General features: G+C 45.8%; 1 protein-coding gene across 3 annotated transcripts in view; it reads left to right on the top strand.

Annotated features, from left to right (window-relative positions):
* The window catches only part of Smpd3 (sphingomyelin phosphodiesterase 3), an 87,430-nt gene that overhangs the window by 42,509 nt on the left and 26,499 nt on the right, over positions 1 to 18,422 (top strand). Inside the window, exons 1-2 of one of the 3 annotated variants that reach the window (XM_036188761.1) lie at positions 12,747 to 12,812; positions 15,008 to 15,069. The exons of the other annotated variants lie outside the window; for them this stretch is intronic. The gene's annotated coding sequence lies outside the window, so the exon portion shown is untranslated. Of the gene's footprint in view, positions 1 to 12,746; positions 12,813 to 15,007; positions 15,070 to 18,422 lie in introns of those variants that run through there. 3 annotated transcript variants of the gene reach the window in all.

Genomic DNA, 18,422 nt, shown 5'->3' with positions numbered 1-18,422 from the left:
GAGCATCAAATCCAGACATCTAAATACTTTTGTAATGGTTTATGAAAGCTAACCATGGCAGAATGAGGCTACCAGATATACACATGGCCATCTAAAAGATGCTCCAACCTGGGACTAAGACCTATGGATTTGTGTACCTGTAGGATATGATACTGAAAAGGATCATTTCCACTTAAGTTTTAGAAAGCTGTCAGGAAATGCAAGCTTAGTCTTCTTGTCTGGGTCCAATCCTACATCCACAGCTGTCTAGCCACAGAACAGCTTCGGTACCTTGATAAATGTTACTTAGAGCCACCATATTGAATTAGAAACCCATTATATCTGATTTACCCTGTAACAAGGTTAGGTCCATTTCCTGGGATGTAACAGAAAGGTCTAATGGTCACCAAGCTCATCCATAATTATCTTTTAAAATTACAGTCCAAATCGGTCATGCTGACAAGGGCCTTCACCCAAAAGGGACAACCCAACAGGGCTGGCAGGGCTTGGTAATAGGCACCATAGTTGCTGGCACCTCATCAGAGCTTTTGATCCTTAGGCTCCCTCTAGAGACTATCTGTCAGAAGCAGGAAGTAGAACCAGAAGAGTCTGTGGCAGAGTAGGTTAAAAACAGCACTGGTTCAGGAGACAGATTCAGGCTCAAATCCCAGATCCTCCACTGTGATCTTAAATATCATATTTGATTGCTCTGGCCTTTCAGGTTCTTCATCTACAAAATGATAGTTAGCTGCCCTGATATGGTGTTGATGAGATGTTGGTGACCTTCACACTGATGCCCAAAGAGCAGGAGACTAGAGTAGGAGAAGCTAGGTGCTAGCTGATTTGTCATTATCCCTGAGATGATATAGGGCTCAGGATCATCATGACATCACTGACATGCTATATTTGTAACAAGGAGCTCCTCCCTGGGTGTGGCTACAACAGAAGCAATGTTAATACCTAACCACTGGTCACATCTGATCAGTGAGGACAGAAACCCCTGGCAGTCTTGGTAATAAGTGGCTAATTGGTTCTGAACCATCCAGGGAGAAAGACCACTATGCACCCCCCTACATTATATGTACTGCCTCTAAAGGAGAGGTACTGAAAGGTCTTTCTATGTATGTATCCATGTGAGGAGATAGATACACTCTTTTCTTGATTCCAAGGGCCAAGAAGGAATGCCTCCAATTCCTGCTCACTTTCATCCCAGGCAGTGGTTGTGATGCAGGGCATGCACAGCAAACAGTGTTACTCGTTCACATCTGTAGCTTGTGGACCCTGTGCCTTCATTTACCAAGTGGTGACCACTGCAAAGATGTGCAGTGGGCAATTAGGCAGAAGGGCAGTGGAAGTCAGAGGGTGATTCTTTCTGCCCCTAAGACCCTGACCTCCACTTTGAAGCTAGATGAAGGGCCAGGCAATAGGAGAGGCTAGACATCCTCATCTGGGGAGGCAGGGCCTCATGCTTTAGCTTGTCAGATTTTGAATCCTAAAGTGACCCTCCCATGCTTTGACATGAGGGATAATTCTCTGGCTTCAGCATTTGAATTCAAATCTAAAAAGCCAGAGGAGCAGGCAAAGGTTTGGCCAGAAGAGGCCTAGGATCTGCTCTTTGTCCAGAGCCAACAACTACAAACTTAGTATTTTCAAATGTTTGAAACAACAACAGTGGAACTGTTTACCAATATTTAAAAAAAGAAATGTAATTAGAGTTTGTTGAAGTCCCAGTGTTCCTGGCCAGAGATGTCAAAGGCTTCCTTAACTTGGAGGGACAAAATGAAAAGCAGCCACAGACACCATCTCCATGGTGTGCTCTGCCACAAATCTCACTTGACAGGCGCTGCCCACCGAGCCTCATAAAAGATTCTGTGGCTAATGGAATGGCATTTCACATATGGCTATGTCTTTTTATTCCTAGGTAGTTTTCTTTCCCAACTTGGGAATATGGGGATTCTATTTTAAGAATGATAATTACTGTTCAATTTTAATGTAGTTAACATGAAAAAAACCCACAACTTTGAACTGAGGAAAAGAAACAAAAACAATTTGTGAGGTAATTTTGTGTTCACTTCCCTCAGAATGGCCTGAGAACATAGGTCTGGTGCATTTATTTCTGGTCAAGAGAAGTAAAGAGCCAGTGTTTGGGTGGTTTCTGGAGAAGGAGACAAGGGCTAGCCACAACTGCCTTGGAGATGCCAGCGCAAGCCACCCAGGTCAGGTCAGGCTCCCTCCCTCCTCCAGGCTCAAAGAGGTAGTGTGGGGAGGCAAAAATAGAGTAAGGGATTCAGCTACAGCTTTGACACATGGTTCTCTCATCCCAAGGATTGCCACACAGGGCCCTCCTTTTCAGCTATTCTAAGGAGAAAGAAAAAAATTGAGAACTAAACAAGGACAGTGCTACCTTTTAGCCACCTTCCCTGAGATCTTCCCCCTTCCTCAGTGCTCTTTTTGGCTTTTCTTTCCACACTAAACCAAAAATGGATGAGCCCTAATGTTCTGTCCTTGACCACCACCCCCATTTTTTTCTACCCACTGGATTTGAAAATAAGTATCCACATCAACAGCTTTAGCAGACATCTAAGTGATCACAAGCCTGACATTGTCCAGCACAGCACCCTTGTATGATCTCTTTCCCCGACAAGGCCCTCACACCCCAGACCCAGATGGTCCACCTCCCTATGGAGAGGCATGCTTGTGTCTCAAGCATGCCTTCTGCAGTCACTATCCCTACAGCCTTACCTGTCTGCAGGTCGGCGGGGTTATTTGACCTCGGAATCTGGGACTAACATATACTAGTATATGAGTATACTAGCTAGCTAGTATACACTAGCTAGACAAGGTGTCAATTTCAAGCTGAAGAAGGGACCTTAGGAAGACGCAGATGACTCTGAGAACAAGCAGATGATAATAAGATTGTCAAGGAACAAGCCAGGAATGGACACAGGGCATGGATCTTGCTTGAAGCCATGAGAGTGGTTCAATTGGAAGTGTGCTCAGCAGTGTATGGAAAGGTCACACTGGCTTGTGCATACAGAGGTGGGGCTCAGGAGGCAAGGTTGACAGACTTGGTAAATGATGTGGGGCTTGGCCAGGTATCCCTTCCTATCCCACAGCCTACAGCAATAGCTCTACCTGATTTACTCATTCTGAGGTATCCCCTCCAGCTCTTTGGTTAGACACCTGGGACAGCAGATGATAGACCTGTTCACATTCAAGTACTAACAACAAAGCATAGCAGCATCTACCTCATATCTCTCTTAGACAGACCAGAGTGGCAAGAAGGAAGGGAAGGTAGTTGCCACCAAGCTTACCCACTGCTCTGGGATATTTCTCCCTTTCCTGTGACCATTGTATATTTGTTAACCATTCAGACTCATCCAAATAGGGCCTCAGAGAAGGTTTACCCATAGAATCTAGACTGTGCCACTCAGCCATATGACTTTGGACAAGCCACTTAAGTTTCTATACCACTCTATCAATTTTCTCTTCTGAGTATAGGAACAAAACTCCCAAACCATTTCAGGTTTGAAAGCAAGAAAATACACATGCAATGTTCTTAGCACAATGCCTGGCACATAGTGAGTACTCCCAAAATGTTCTTGATGATGATGATGATGATGATGATGATGATGATGATGATGATGGCAGTGATCCCAGCGGGCTGCCAGTGCCAATACTACCTACATGAGTTCACACAAGACCTCTAGTCTTCAAGGCACCACTTTGGCAAGTCTTTGTTGATGACAAGCAGCCTAATTGATGCATTAGTTCAAGCAGTCAGGAGCAGTCACTCCTGGTTCCTATTGTGCTCCTGGTGTGTACGGAGAGAATTTAACATTTTGATGACTGACATGCTAGCCTGGCTAGAAATCATTTTATTTTTTCCATTAAGGTTCCCCAAGTGTTTCTCATGGACTGAGCCCTGCTGAGTTTGGTACTCACCTCACACTCTTGGCTCTCATAAAAAGCTTAAGCATAGAGCTAGAGAGATGGCTCAGTGATTAAGAAAGCTTGCTGCTCTTGCAGAGGACCCAGAGGTCCAGCTCCAGGGGATTCTCTGTGAGCAGCAGCAGGCACACACAAGGTGCATAGACACACTTCAGGCCAACATCCATACTCACAAAATAAAAATAAAGCTTTAAAAAAAAAACAACAAAAAACCCAAAGCTTAGAGGTGCTAGTCTAAGGAGGGATTGACAGCCTCCGATTTAAGCTTTGGAGGACGGGTGCTGTAGAGGGCACTGCTGAAGGATTGTGAAGCATCAGTAATTAGGATGTCTGCATGATGCTTGTCTTTCCAACATGCTTGGTTTAGTCACACAAACATTCCTTACAAGACCATGGTATTATAAAGGTTATGGTAATCTCATGTATACAGGCATTTCACTGATTGGGGACTGTTGGTGGAACAGAAACTGCTGGAGGAATCCTCTGCAGTGAGAATCCTTCAGAAGCTTGCAAGCTCTACCTGCATCTGCCATGAACTCCTTCAGCTATGGCAGGCTGGGAGGATGGCACTGTTGTTGTGGAGAATGTCAGCCCACAGCTAGTGCTCACAGGCAAGCATGTGTGAACTCAGCATCAGTGCTGGAAACCAGAGCCACAAAGAGGCCGGTCTCAATGTCCCCTTGCTGAGGTGTTGTAGTTAGAGTTTTCCTGCCTGGCCCAGTCAGGACAAATCTCTCTTACCCGCCAGTCCCACAGTCGCTCAGACCCAACCAAGAAAGCACACAGAAACTTACATTGTTTACAAACTGTATGGCTGTGGCAGGCTTCTTGTTATCTACTTTTTCTGTCTTAAATTAACCCATTTCTATTAGTTTATACTTTGCCACATGGCTTGTGGCTTACCGGTGTCTTTACATGTTGCTTCTCATGGCGGCAGCGGCTGGTGGTGTCCCCCCAGCCTTCTACTTCCCAGAATTCTCTTCTCTCTTGTCCCGCCTATACTTCCTGCCTAGCCACTGGCCAAACAGCATTTTATTTGTACAGAGCAATCTCCACAGCACTTCCCCTTTTCTTTTTTTTTTTAAGGAAGGTTTTAACTTTTACATATAAAATTGTTATATGTAAAATTACATATAACAAAACAATTATCAAGCAAGAATTATAGTTACATTATTAAAGAAGATATCCTATCTTATATTGGTGAGTCTAAGGTTTTATATCTAACTTATCATTTATCATAACTAAGCAAAATTACAACTATCTAGTCTTCAACCACATCAAAGACCTCAGAAGGATATAATATTACCTGAGAACCGGGAGAAGGATGCAAGCATTTTTCAGGAGTCTTGCAAGAGTAGACAGAGACAGCCGGCAGCCTGGACAGTCACCTAATGTTCCTTTGTAAAGCTGGGGCATTTGTCTTCAGCTCATAGGGTTAGAGTCTCTCGGTCACTTCTCTCAATGTCCTGTAGAATGTCTGGCAGTTTCCTCTGCAAAGCAGGAACCTGAAGGACCATTTTGTCAAGCAAAGTTTAGTGGTCACCTTTCTATGGGTCCTGAATGTTCAGTTGATCAAGCAGTCCAGGCAAGAACAGTTTCTTGCCCAAATGGCTATTTTTTGCCAAGGTGAAGATAAACTCCATATGAAGTGTCTTTAATGCCCATCCTCCTCTCTGAAGTAAATCGGTGCTGCCAGGAGCAGACATGTCTCACTGTCCAGAAAGTCTAAATTTTACAAGTACTTTAAATGCCATATTCTGTAGGTCTTTGAAGTATTTGAAGATTACCTATCTGTCTGAAATATCTCTATGTATACCTAGAAGACTTAACTAACATGGCTACGAGTATGATTATCACAGATGATTACTTATTAATCTATTTTTAATTATCCATTACAATTTTAAATGAGCTATACAAACATAATACCTTAAACATGAGTAGAAATATATACAGAGTATAACAAAATTAACTCTAAGTTTGTATCAATAGACTAAAATCTATACCAATGTAAAACATTTTAAATGAGTTGTTCTTTAGATGTAAGTTCATTAATCTACCCTTTTATCCTATCCTATCTATATCATATCCCCTTTTTATCTTTAGAAAGAGATTGCATTTATAATCAACCTGTTTTAAATAAAATAGTGGTTTTTTTCTGTCCCACATCAGAGGGCTCTTCTGATTTGGGACACAAGAAACACTTAACCTTTTTTTTTTAACAATATGTCTGGGTTTAGAGAAGGAATGAGCCAGCTTGATAATTTGGGGAATGTGGGCGTAGTTTCTCTTACTACTTCCTGCTGGAGGGGGGCGCTGTATCTTATGGGGACAAAAAGAAAATTTTAGGATTATGGAGTAGTCCATTAGGGTGAACCTCTGAGCCAGTTGCCTTGAAACCATTCTGGATGTTGGATCATCTGGGCCATGGTGTCATCAGAGACCTTTCAGGTGGTCTTGGCTGATCAAACCTGATATATCTTAATCTGGAACAAATCCACAGCCTCTGGCTTTCTGTGGAAACAAAAGCAGAGACTCTTTTCCAAAGCAACATATCCTTATATCCAAATTTTGAAGTCAAGTTACCTTTAAAATTTACATATTTATTTAACTCAACAGCTTTTACGATCAAATCTTTTTCTTCAGTTAAAAATCCCAAAGACAACATAAACCAGATTCTCTGTGTAATATCCATCTTTGTAAGACTGAAATGCCGCTGTGGCTGCTGGCTCCGCCCACCTCAGCTTCCCAACATGGTGGTGGTACAGTTTACCGCCAGCTCTGGGTCTGGAGCCATGTGTACCATCAACTATCAGAAGCAGTTCTATCAAAGCAGTTCATAGCCCAGAAACTTTTGTTGTTGTTGTTTTTAACTAGCAAAGGCTAAATCTACCACACAGCAGAGTAAGGTGCCGCTTGTAGACTCCTCATTCCCGCCACACTGCAGGTCAGACGCACACGCCAGGAACCCGCCATAGTAGCTCAAACCGGCAGGCTGCCGCTAACTTGAGAGAGACAATTAGGAAACTGTTTTTACCTCCGTCTTAGAATCTTTTTTTCTCGGATTTTAGGTGGAAACTCTGCCAACACGTTGGACGCCATTTGTAGTTAGAGTTTTCCTGCCTGGCCCAGTCAGGACAAATCTCTCTTACCCGCCAGTCCCACAGTCGCTCAGACCCAACCAAGAAAGCACACAGAAACTTACATTGTTTACAAACTGTATGGCTGTGGCAGGCTTCTTGTTATCTACTTTTTCTGTCTTAAATTAACCCATTTCTATTAGTTTATACTTTGCCACATGGCTTGTGGCTTACCGGTGTCTTTACATGTTGCTTCTCATGGCGGCAGCGGCTGGTGGTGTCCCCCCAGCCTTCTACTTCCCAGAATTCTCTTCTCTCTTGTCCCGCCTATACTTCCTGCCTAGCCACTGGCCAAACAGCATTTTATTTGTACAGAGCAATCTCCACAGCAAGGTGTATTGGCACAGAGTCTTGAGATGTGTCTGGGAGCACAGTGGTACAATCCTAGGGGCCGTCTCCAAAGTTTCGGTTTTGTATTATTCCAATGTGTGTTAGTTTTGCACTATTGGGGTTCATGGCTTAGGGCTAGTTCACTAACAGAGCAATGCCACTTCCAGGTTGGTTCATTACCATATCAAAGCCTGCCTTAGTTTTGGCTCATATCTTGTGGTTACCTTGTGTCTGGCTCCTATCTTGCAGTCATTAAATTATTCCATGTTGCTGGACGGTGGTGGCACACGCCTTTAATCCCAGCACTCCTGAGGCAGAGGCAGGCGAATCTCTGTGAGTTCGAGGCCAGCCTGGTCTACAGAGTGAGATCTAGGAAAGGCGCAAAGCTACACAGAGAAACCCTATCTCAAAAAAACCAAAAAATAAAAAATAAATAAGCTATTCCATGTCACACAAAATGGTTTCACTTATTTTCCTAGCAGGTGCTAAGCGGACCACCCAAGAAGGGTGTTCTAGACACAAGGGACAGCACAGACTCAGAAGAACATGATCATGAAGAATGTGATGTTTCTAGGAAAGAGGAGGGCTAGAGGTGGGGTTCACACAATGAGTCAGTGGGAGGGAAAAAGGGGTAGAAATGATGCTGGAGAGGACATGGCCTGATCACCAGGAGGCCTGGTAGAGAAGTTATCCTGTAGGTGGTGGGAGATCTGAAGAGGCTGATTAAGGACAGAGGACAACCCCCAACCCTCTTCCCAGTCATGTGGGGATTCTCTGTGTAACCCTGGCTGTCATAGAACTCACTTTGTAGACCAGGCTGGCCTTGAACTCAGAGATCCACCTGCCTCTGCCTCCTGTGTTGAGTGCTGGGATTAAAGGTGTGTGTCATCCACCACCTAGCACAAAATACTTTTTAAATTTTTTAATATAGTTTCTAATTTTCAATCTGAAAAAAAATCAGTACGTGAGATATTTTATTTTTCTTCCTTAAACAGAAAAGACAAAGTTACCTATACATGGTCTCTCCTGTATATAGGTCTCTAGATTTTGTTTCCCTTATGTTGAAAAAAAAAAAAGACAACAATTAAAAGGCATCAGCATGACAGCCATTGGTTTGGGAAGCCAGGCCTAAGCTCACCTGTACTAACTAGATTGTCACTCAGGGGCTTGAGCTAGACCATGACATGACATGACAGCTCCTTACCTACAGGACTGAACTCTTCTCTCAGAGCTGGAGGACAATGTTCTAATCTCTGGGATGATGACATTTTGATAAGGTTTTAAAAAACGATTTCACTTTGCAAGACAAACAGCTAATAAAATAGATTCTTTTTTGGTAACCACCCATACAGCAATCAATCTGTCACTCCAAAACCTGGCTCTGAAGAAGTGTGAAATGAGGCCACTCTGGAGTTCTTTGGGAACAGAGGGCCAGAGAAACCTTCCTCTCTACCAGACTCCATTTGCCCTCCAAACAGGGAGATCTCAGATTCAGAAACCAGGAGACACTTGTAAGGATTGCTCACTCAGTCCCGACTTTAGGAGGATGAGGAGTGTGTGAGGAGGCCGGGGAAGCAGTCCTATCAGTGCCTGAATGTAGCCCCTGATACCATCACCTGTGTCTCTCAGCCTTTTCAATTCCACCCCTACTGAGCAACAACAACAAAGCTTTCCCTCTCCTGGCTGATGGAGTGAGTCACACCCCAGTGGCCTCTTCGGTGTTACAGCCATTCAAGCTGGAACTTAAAACAAAGGGTCATTTCAAAACCACCAGCAAAAGATCAATAGGACAGGCCTCAGTCATAAGACAGATCACCTCTGTGTCCACCTGAGGCCACCTAACTCCCTCATTCTCTGTTTCTACTCTGCCAGGATGACTCTAGGGGGTTCTGTCTTTATTGAGGGGAGGGGAAAGAGAAAGCAGAGGAAATGAAAGGGGGGAAGGCAAGGAAGGAAACAGAAAACGTGACTTTTGCACACACAGCATAGCTGAAATCCTTTCCATTCTTTTTGGGAACAAGACAGAACAAATGAATGATTTAGTCAGAAATGGCCCCCAAAGCAGCCCTAACTGAAGACTCTGATGTTACTGTCCTAAACTTGGAAGAGAAACAGATGACTACAAATGCTAACTAGTGAGCAGCAGCATCTATATATAGTAGGCCCTCACTAAATGTCCATTAATTTAGTTTTGAGTGATGGAATCTGAGGGAGGTGTGGCGGTTTACAGCTGTAATCCCAGCACTTGGGAGGCTGAGGCCGGAAGATTGCCTTGAATTCAAGGCTAACCTGAGCCAAAGAGTGAGATTGTCTCAAAAAACAAACCCCCAAATAACTAAAAAGATGGTTCTTAAAGGTCTAAGGAACAAGTAGAAAAACTTGGTAATAACTTTAAAAGTCTCAAATGAACCCCTCCTCAAAAAGTCCGAAGAGGAATAGATCAGAACAGATCATGGCTGTAATTCCAACTTGAAACACAAAAGAACCAGAAACACCTGGAGGGGTAATTGACAGAAAATTAAACAATAGAACAAAGCAGCCTGTGGTGCTGGGAGTGAAATCAGACATCACACCAGAAATGCAGGAAGAAAACAGGAGCAAACAACTGACTTGGGAAGGGTAAGTGGCACCACAAGACTAAAATGAACATGGAGGGAGGTGAAGGGATCAGCCTTCACCAAGGGGGAGAGGGGCAGAGGGAAGCAACCAGCACACCTCCACCCCAGCTAAAGAACGTACATGTGCCTTTCAAGTTTAACTCGGAGAAGAAGTGATCATTTGCTAGCTAAAATCTTGAATTGTAAATTATCCACTAAGTTGAAATGAAAAAAAGGTACGCTTTTCTGAAACTGGATAACAATGACAAAAGAGTTGACATCACAGATACTGAATAAACAGTGAGCTCAGAGGAAAGGGTGATCCTAACCAAACGTGGGCTTTAACTCAGTTACATCCTAAACAAGATCAGAGCTGTAAAGTAGGAAGAAAATAGTCATGTAGAGGGACCAGATGAATTAGTACACAGTTAAGCTTTTTAAAAGCCAAGGTGGATGTCTGCTTTTTTTTTTTTATAAAGGTGTAAAAGACAAAAGCTATCTTATGTAACAAGAATTAGAATAAAACAGCTGAAGAAGAAAGAATAAATGATCTGACAGAATGTTGTCACTCCAAAGACTCCATCTACACTCCAAGAATCCCCAATTTCTTCTCCAGCCCAGACCTCAGCTCTGAGTCTTTTTTGTTGTTGTTGTTCTTTTTGTTTGTTTGTTTGTTTTCTTTTGTTTTTTCAAGATAGGATTTTTCTGTGTAGTCCTAGCTGTCCTGGAACTCACTTTGTAGACCAGGCTGATCTCGAACTCACAGAGATCGGCCTGCCTCTGCCTCCTGAGTGCCGGGATTAAAGGCGTGTGCCACCACTGGGCTTCAGCTCTGAGTCTTACTGCCACCTGGCATATACACGAATGCTACACAGTGTTCAACCACTCCCTGGGTGGGGAGTGACTGCTCCATCAGTAGTTGTCTGAACTACCTCAGAATGTTCTCCTAACTACCCAGCTAGCTACCACTTAATCCCACCCACTGGTATCGGTCTGCTTCTCCTGACATGAAAGTGCCACAGATTAGGTGGCTTAAACAAATGGCATTTGTTTTCTCATAGTCCTGAGATCAAGGTCTGCCTGATTCCAGTGAGGACTCTCTTCATGGCTTATAGACAGGACTTTCTCTGTGTCTCCACAAGCCTTCACTGGGTGTGAATATTCTGCAGTATCTCTCTTAAAGAAACACTAATCTTATCTGATCTGGGCCCTACCCTTATGATCTCATTTAACTGTAATTACTTCCTTACAAGCCCTGTCTTCAATCACAGTCACACTGGAGGCCTAGGGCTACAACCAATGAACTAGGGGAGAGGGACCCATTCAGTCTATGATGTCATTCTACTCTCTTAGAGGTCCCACATAATATATATAAAACATATAACAGACCACTCTTTGTCCTCTTGTCTCCCTACTTCAGCTCCTGCATTGGCCTTCTTGCTCATTGCCCTTCCTGCCCCTCCCCTGTAGAATTATCTTTCCAAAGTAAACAACAGCTCACTGGATATCTATTAAGCATTTCTCCTAATATCATATCATCTCTACATTCCCCCCCAACCACCGGGCAAAGTGACAGTAAGCCAAGGATGGCTCAGAGAGGCTAAGGTTACTCATGGTCAGATCTGAACCCAGATTGAGCTCTGAAGTGCATGTTCTTTCCATGGGTACAGTCCAAGCACCTGAAAGGGTTCAAGACCCAAATACTCAGGACAATTAATGATGGGCAGATGAATTTGTGTAGAATGTAACCTCAGCTTCTCCTTCATCAGTATTTATGGTAAAGCTGATTTGTTTTCTGATTCCATCAAGAAGCCCAGGACCTCTGAGTTGCTACCTCTTTGCAAATGATAAGTAAATATTTTTTTAATTCAAACTGAAAATCTGTATTTTCCTGTTAAGGAAGAGTTCTTATATGTGACTTCAATTATGCATTAACAAATTTACTTGTACTTTTAAGGGTAGAAATTTTGCCAGCATGAAATGGCAAATGAACTACTGCTTCATCCTAATTTCCTGCTAGCTGATGGTCTAGCTTCCATTCGCCAAAGCAGTGGTACTGTCTCAATTCACCAGACGGTCAAACTGAACCAACCAGGAGAACCACTCAGTTCCCCACAGAGTCCTTTAGACGCTGCTGAGATCTGAAGGGGTATTCCTCCAGCATCGTGCTGGCAGTTACTCTGGGCACTTCTGCACATTCAGCACTCACAGTCTCAACCAAATACACACACAGGCAGCCTGAGTGTGCTCGCCTCTCCCCTTGCCTGGGTGTTGAAGGCATTATTTCTGCAGACATGAAATCAGAGTTATCTTGGTTTCAAAAAAGTACAGATGGGTTTGGAGAGGTACTCAGCCTGAGCTGCTGGTGGTTTAGGGGAACAGTCCATTCTATTCCAGTTGGAATAGTCCATTCTGTTATCCAGGAGAGGCAGAGGCATCCAGGAACCAGACTACACTTGGAGCATCCAGGGACTGTCACTTGGAGCTACACATCCATCAAGGGTCACCCCAGGTGCTGGTCTGTGGTCTAAGGGCTTGTGGGCTCCTGGCCACCTGGTGGACAGGCAGACAGGCGTGTGTCTAGACCACTGCTGGCTACTCAGACACTGCTTTGCTGTGCTGGGTAAATGGCCCACTTTCCATGCCCGCCCCACAGGCCTGCCCTGCCCCACTCCCACTGCCTATTTAAGCTAGAGGCCCTGACTCCAGCCAGACACAACCAGTTTCCAGAACCAGGAGAGTAATGCAGCTGCTCCGTTCACCCAGGGATGAAAGGTCCTTCTGTCTCACCATTTCTAACTGATGCCAGTTCCAACCGGTGTGTACTGAATGATGTCAATGAGGGGGTTGTGGTAAGAACTGATTCTGTACCTGGGGGTATACTGAGATGTGTAGTTGGCAGAGGGAGGCTCTGATTGGACTTTTCCCATTTCTTTACCTGACTGGATAGGGCTCTATTTTCAAAGGGGAAGAATGACTGTAGTTTGTGAAGGGATAAAAGAGAACGTATTTCAAAACAAGGTCTGGCTCAGAATATTAATTACCATATTTTTTTTCTTTGAAAAGGGGGCCTAGAATGTCAAGGTTACCAAGATTCCATTTCCTTTCAGGAACTCCTCCCTAGAGCCAGTTCCTGTCATTTAGTTCTACTTGGAAAATACATCCTGGGAATTTTGGGAGTTAGGGAGCTATGCAGTTGGTGGGGACAGTTTGGTAAACTGTAGAACTGTAGGAGGTCAGAGACTGCTTGGCCAACATCTCACTGAGGGACTAGAGTGAGCTCCTCCCACAGTGGCTGTCTTGAGTTCCAGAGAGCATTGTTCTGGTCACCACTGTGATTTGCCATCTCCTTTCAGGTCCTGACTGCCTTGATGTCCCCTCTCCAGCAGGAAGGACTCCACAAAGGGTAGTGGAGACTGAGAGTCTCACAGGCTCAGGAGGGTGGGGTGGGGCCTGCCTCCTTAAAGTTTACTTCCAGCGGCTAGTCTGTATTCTTGAATCACCCACCTATCAAGAGGAAGGAGGCAGGATTCCAAGGATAGGAATTAGCCGTCCCCCCCCCCCCCATCTCCAAGAGGCCAGGTCAGCAAGATAACTTCTCAAGGAGGGAATCCTGGAGTCCCAAGGATTGGGGGTGGAGCAGGATCTTCTCTCTGAGAGAAAAGGCCAAGGTACCACATGGAACTAGGGCCTCTGGGTAATTCAGAGTCACTTTGAATAGAACCTAGACCTATGGGCCTCCTTCTACCCACCCTGCTCTGAGAGCACCAAGTTCTGATGCTCCTTTAATGCTAGCTGTGGTGAGCCAAGATCCTGCATTATCCACCAGTGTTTATTATTCCAGGGGAGGGATGTTGGAGGACCACTAGACTAGAACCAGGCTTTCAACCTGAGGGAGCCAAACTATGAGAAAAGACACTCACACCAGTGCTTCCAAGTGATGTACTTAGTCATAGGATAAAGATGAATTCAGTCTCAGATTTCAGATTCATTCAATAACAGTATGGTCTTGGGGGCAGGGGGTGTTTCTAAGGAGTGTGGTAGGTAACTTTACTCAGGATGATACAAGGGCTTAAGACAGTGCAGAACAGTGGGGTTGGAGAAGGTGGAGGGCAAGAGGAGAGTCTCTCTGGCTGTATTGGGTTGGGGCTGAGCTTGACAGACCAGTGTCAAGAGGCAAGTGGCGACCAGCCAAGGATTGGCTGGTGATTAGGGGGCGTGGCTCTCACAGGAGGCCAGAGGCGGAGCTAGAGGGCACTGGCCGGACCTACAGGAGAGGACAACTTCTTTAGGGCATGAGGCCAGGATCCCTGGGCTGTGGAAGCTGGAGGGATATAGGGAGTCTGTCGCATCATGTCGAAAAGCCTCCACTCATACGAATACCCTCCCAACTCTCCCCTCCGATGAGACCGTGGGATTCATGAAATGTCCCCGCTCAGCCTTCCTTCCGATGTTCTGCCCATCTTTCCTTCTTAACTGCTACAAATATCCCTCTGGTTCTTCCTCACAACTGCTTCCTTCCTGAACTCCAGCCAAGGTGGCTACCAACTGTCTTTCCTGATCAGATTCGGCCTCAGCGGACCTTCCCCCCACCCCAATCTGTAAGAGGCAGAAATTACACAAAGCTACCAGAGAGCACTCTGATTGTTCTGGCTTCGCCTGCAAGATCAAATCCGGGTCCACAACAGGGCTTGGAATTTGCCTGTTTGCTGCGCCCCTTTCAACCTGCACACGGAGGGCCTGCCTGGGTGCAGCAGTCCACATGAAAGGGTCATCCATCTCCCGCGGAGCCCTTCCCACCTGTCAATCTTCACTTTCTGTTGCATAAACCCCGCCCTCATCCCCTCTGGCTTCACTTCTACTAGGATAGCCAGACCTCAAACTCTGGTCCTGGAGATAGGGAGGGTGTGGCAGCGCCTCCAAGTAAGGCGGCGCACTGAGGTCTTTGTACCCAGCTCACCTGTGTGGCTGTCTTGTTCCAGTCACTACTGTGAATGGCTCATCTCCTTTCAGATCCTGATTGCCGGTCTCTTCTCCAGAGGCAAGAACACAAGGCCCAAAAGGCCCCTCCTTAGGTAAGCCAGACTTCTGGGACTACAGGAAGTGGACTTTAGGCTTTGCCTCATGGGCTACTTGTTTTGCTTTGATAATATTATTGCTTGCTTTCTTTAGTTTTGAGTTTTTAGATGCAGTCTTAGTATGTAGCCCAGGCTGACCTTGAATTTACAGGCATCATGCTTAGCAATGGGTTGTGTGTTAGCATTTTTATATAAAGAGGTGCTAAATGAAATCATTTGAGAAAGATTCTCTAAAGAAGTTTGAAATTGGTGGCTCTGGGGTAAGAAGTCTACATGGGCTTGCCCTCCTGTGGAAGGAAGTGAGAGCACAAAGCGGGAGTGGAGAAAGTGTGAAGAAGAAACGTTTTTCAGAGTAGCGTAACAAGTATCCCGAGCAATGTACTAATGAACCAGATTAACACTGCTCACTAAGCTATACAAAACAATGTTTTTCACTCTAGAACCCAGAAATGGTAAGAGTACTGTGAAATGATCATTTTCAAGTCGTTGGTGAACGGATGACATTGGCAGAAAGCTGTTTGGCAATGTTTATCAGAAGCTTTAAAGTTCACTCATTCTCTTGATCATACCGGGGAAGGATTCAAACTACGAGACTCAGAATCCAGGGGAAAAGCAGGCACAGGAACACAAAGTGACCCCTCTGGTCACTAACCTCAAGGCCACTGTCAGAACCCTTCCCAATCCTGGCAGGACGAATGTTTGCTGGGCTGCCAGGGAGGTCACCAGGCCAGGAGCAAGGAGACTTAGGATGCAGGGTGACTGTGAGAAAATGAAAGTGGGATGGTGGAGCCAGCCCTGGGGAAGATCACTGCAGTCTACACTAGGGCAGCAGGTGACGGGTATAACCCTCAGGAGACTAAAACAAAGCAGTGAGGATGAGACAGACGGGTGGGAACTGTGTTCTTCTTCCCCGGACGGGGCCTGCTGCGGGTGGTTCTGGGTATGTTCGCTTATCGTTTATACTTAGTCTTTGGAAGAAAAGTAGAGAGAAAGGCGAAACTGGAGTCAGTGAGCCAACTGCTACTTCTCAGGATCTGCCATTGGTTTCTCTGAATCACGGTTTCCTCATTGTACGGGGGGTCAACTGCGGCCATCTGTGGTAGCTGTGAAGTATTAAATGCACCCTTAGTGATGAGGACATATTTTCTGAAGGCGCTTGACAGCTGTCCACATGGCCCCAAGGGCAGGTCCATTTCTCGGCTCTTCTATGCTCACTTCAGTCTTCTGTGTCTTTGCCTTGCCCTGGTTCTTGGCTGTGTCCCATCTCAACACACAGAGAGAAAGAGAGCAAAGCGGAAGAAGTCTGAGGCCCTGAGTGGCTGCAGGTGGACTCAGGGAGCTGGCTTCCTGAAGCCATTCTGGCTGTGGTTCAAGGTCCTTAGTGCACAAGGCTGCCACCTGCCAGTCAGGCAGCAGGCTTCCTGTTACCTTTCTACAAGCTAGGGGCATTCGGTAGAATTAAACAGTGACGACCTATGGGCAGTGAGGTGACATCGACCTCATTCCTCATCAGGCCTCGGAGCTAGGAAACAGTGCCCTCATTCTCTGGGAGAAATGGAAGAAAGCTCCTGAGAGACATCCCACCAGGCCCCACTTAAAGTATGGGGTGTGCCGACATAGTTGAGCGTCCAGTCAGGAAAAAAAAAAAAGGAAGGAAGAAAGGAGTCAGGGGAGGGAGGGAAGGAGAGACTCACTAAGAGCTTTTGTTAGTTTAATTCCTGCTTCCCTGCTCTTTGCCCCGGTCCTGTGTCACCATCCTTCTTGTCCTCTTGTCCTCAAGTCTGCTCCTTCCCAGAGCCATTTGGGCAAATCTATGTGACAGGAACTGGTCACCTTTCTGGTGTCTGGTGTACCGACTGCAAAGTTGCCAAGACATATGTGTCTGTCTTAGGCAGGCCACAGTGATCCCGGGAGCCATGGGTGGGATTGGCTGAAACTTGACAAAAGGATCATCACTGTGCTCTGGAAGCTGAGCTTTTCTGCTGAAGCTAAATCCTTCAGCACAGATGAGGGCCAAGGCAACTGCTCCTGCAGAGGTTCCACAGGAAACTGCTCAGGTCTGAGCTCTTGGGGCTCCAGAAGTAAGAAATGTAGAAGCCAGGCTGCTGGGCAGAGCCCGCCTCCCCGGCTAAGTCGATGCAGCAGCGCAGTCTATTGTGTAGTTTAGAGAGACCCCACAGAGACCAGGTGAACCAGAGGAAGGGGCTAGGTGCAGGGGAGTCGAGTGAGGCTGCTGTAGTTTGTGGTGGGTGGGAGAGGATGCGGCCTGAGCTGGGGCATGGCTGTGGGGATCCAGCCCAAGGGCTCCAGAGGCAGAACTGCGGCTGCTGAGAGCAGGTGGGTATGGAAGGGACGCATTGCTCAGAGACTGGTGAGACAGAACGGGTGTTGGAAAAAATAGAAGAGGGATAGCGAACCTGAAGGGAACTTGTCAGTCAAACGCGTGGGGTGAAAAGTCATGAGGTATCTGGGCTGGCTGTTACTTAGGAACAGATATCCCATGAGGAATCACGGGGGGGGGGGGGGGGGACAGAAGAAAGTTTGGCATTAGGAGGGGGAGGGGAACAGCATGGAAGAGCTTTGAGAAGGAACAGCTGTAAGAGCAGGACGAGGGTGAGAAGTACGGTGACAGAGGACGGGGAACTAGAAATCAAGGCGCTGAAAGTCCTGGAGTCTATCCCTTTCTTCTCTCTCCCTTCTTTCCTCTTCCTGCCTTCCTGTGCAGGGTACTGAATCCGGGGTCTTGAGCACGCTAAGCACTCAACCACTGGGCCACATCCCCCAGCTCCCGGAGCTAATTTTTATTGCTGTTTGTATGAGACAAAGCCTCACCACTATGTAGCTGAGGCTAGCCTGAAACTGTCCTGGTCAGCCTTCCCAGTGTTGAGATTGTGTGTATCACCACACCCAGCTTCCTGGGGTTATTTCTTAAAGCAATTTTCATCAAAATTGCATGAACTGTGTTTTCATTAGTGCTGACGTCTTTATGGAGATTTTCTTTTCAAAACTTACCAGCAAGGCCACCAAGATACATTGCCCACTTTTTCTCTATGAATAGGAATAGAGCCTCACTCAAGCTGAGCTGTCACTCAGCCAGCCAGAGGGCAGGTTCCAGACACCACCAGCATGCTGTGAATTGTTATGTTCATTGGCCTGAGATGCGTGGTGAGTGTACTATCTAGATACTGTCTTTAAACTAAATAAACCAGGCTTGGAGAGATGGCTCAGCAGTTAAGAGCATTGGTTACTCTCCCAAAGGACCTTGGTCTACTTCTCAGCACCCACATGGCAGCTCACAACCATCTGTAACTTCAGTTCTAGGAGATCCATTACCTCTTCTGGCCTCCAAG

Source organism: Onychomys torridus, chromosome 5 (assembly GCF_903995425.1).
Source record: "Onychomys torridus chromosome 5, mOncTor1.1, whole genome shotgun sequence".
Taxonomy (NCBI): domain Eukaryota; kingdom Metazoa; phylum Chordata; class Mammalia; order Rodentia; family Cricetidae; genus Onychomys; species Onychomys torridus.
Note: the sequence above shows the minus strand (reverse complement) of the source record. Positions and strands in the feature narration are given on the sequence as shown.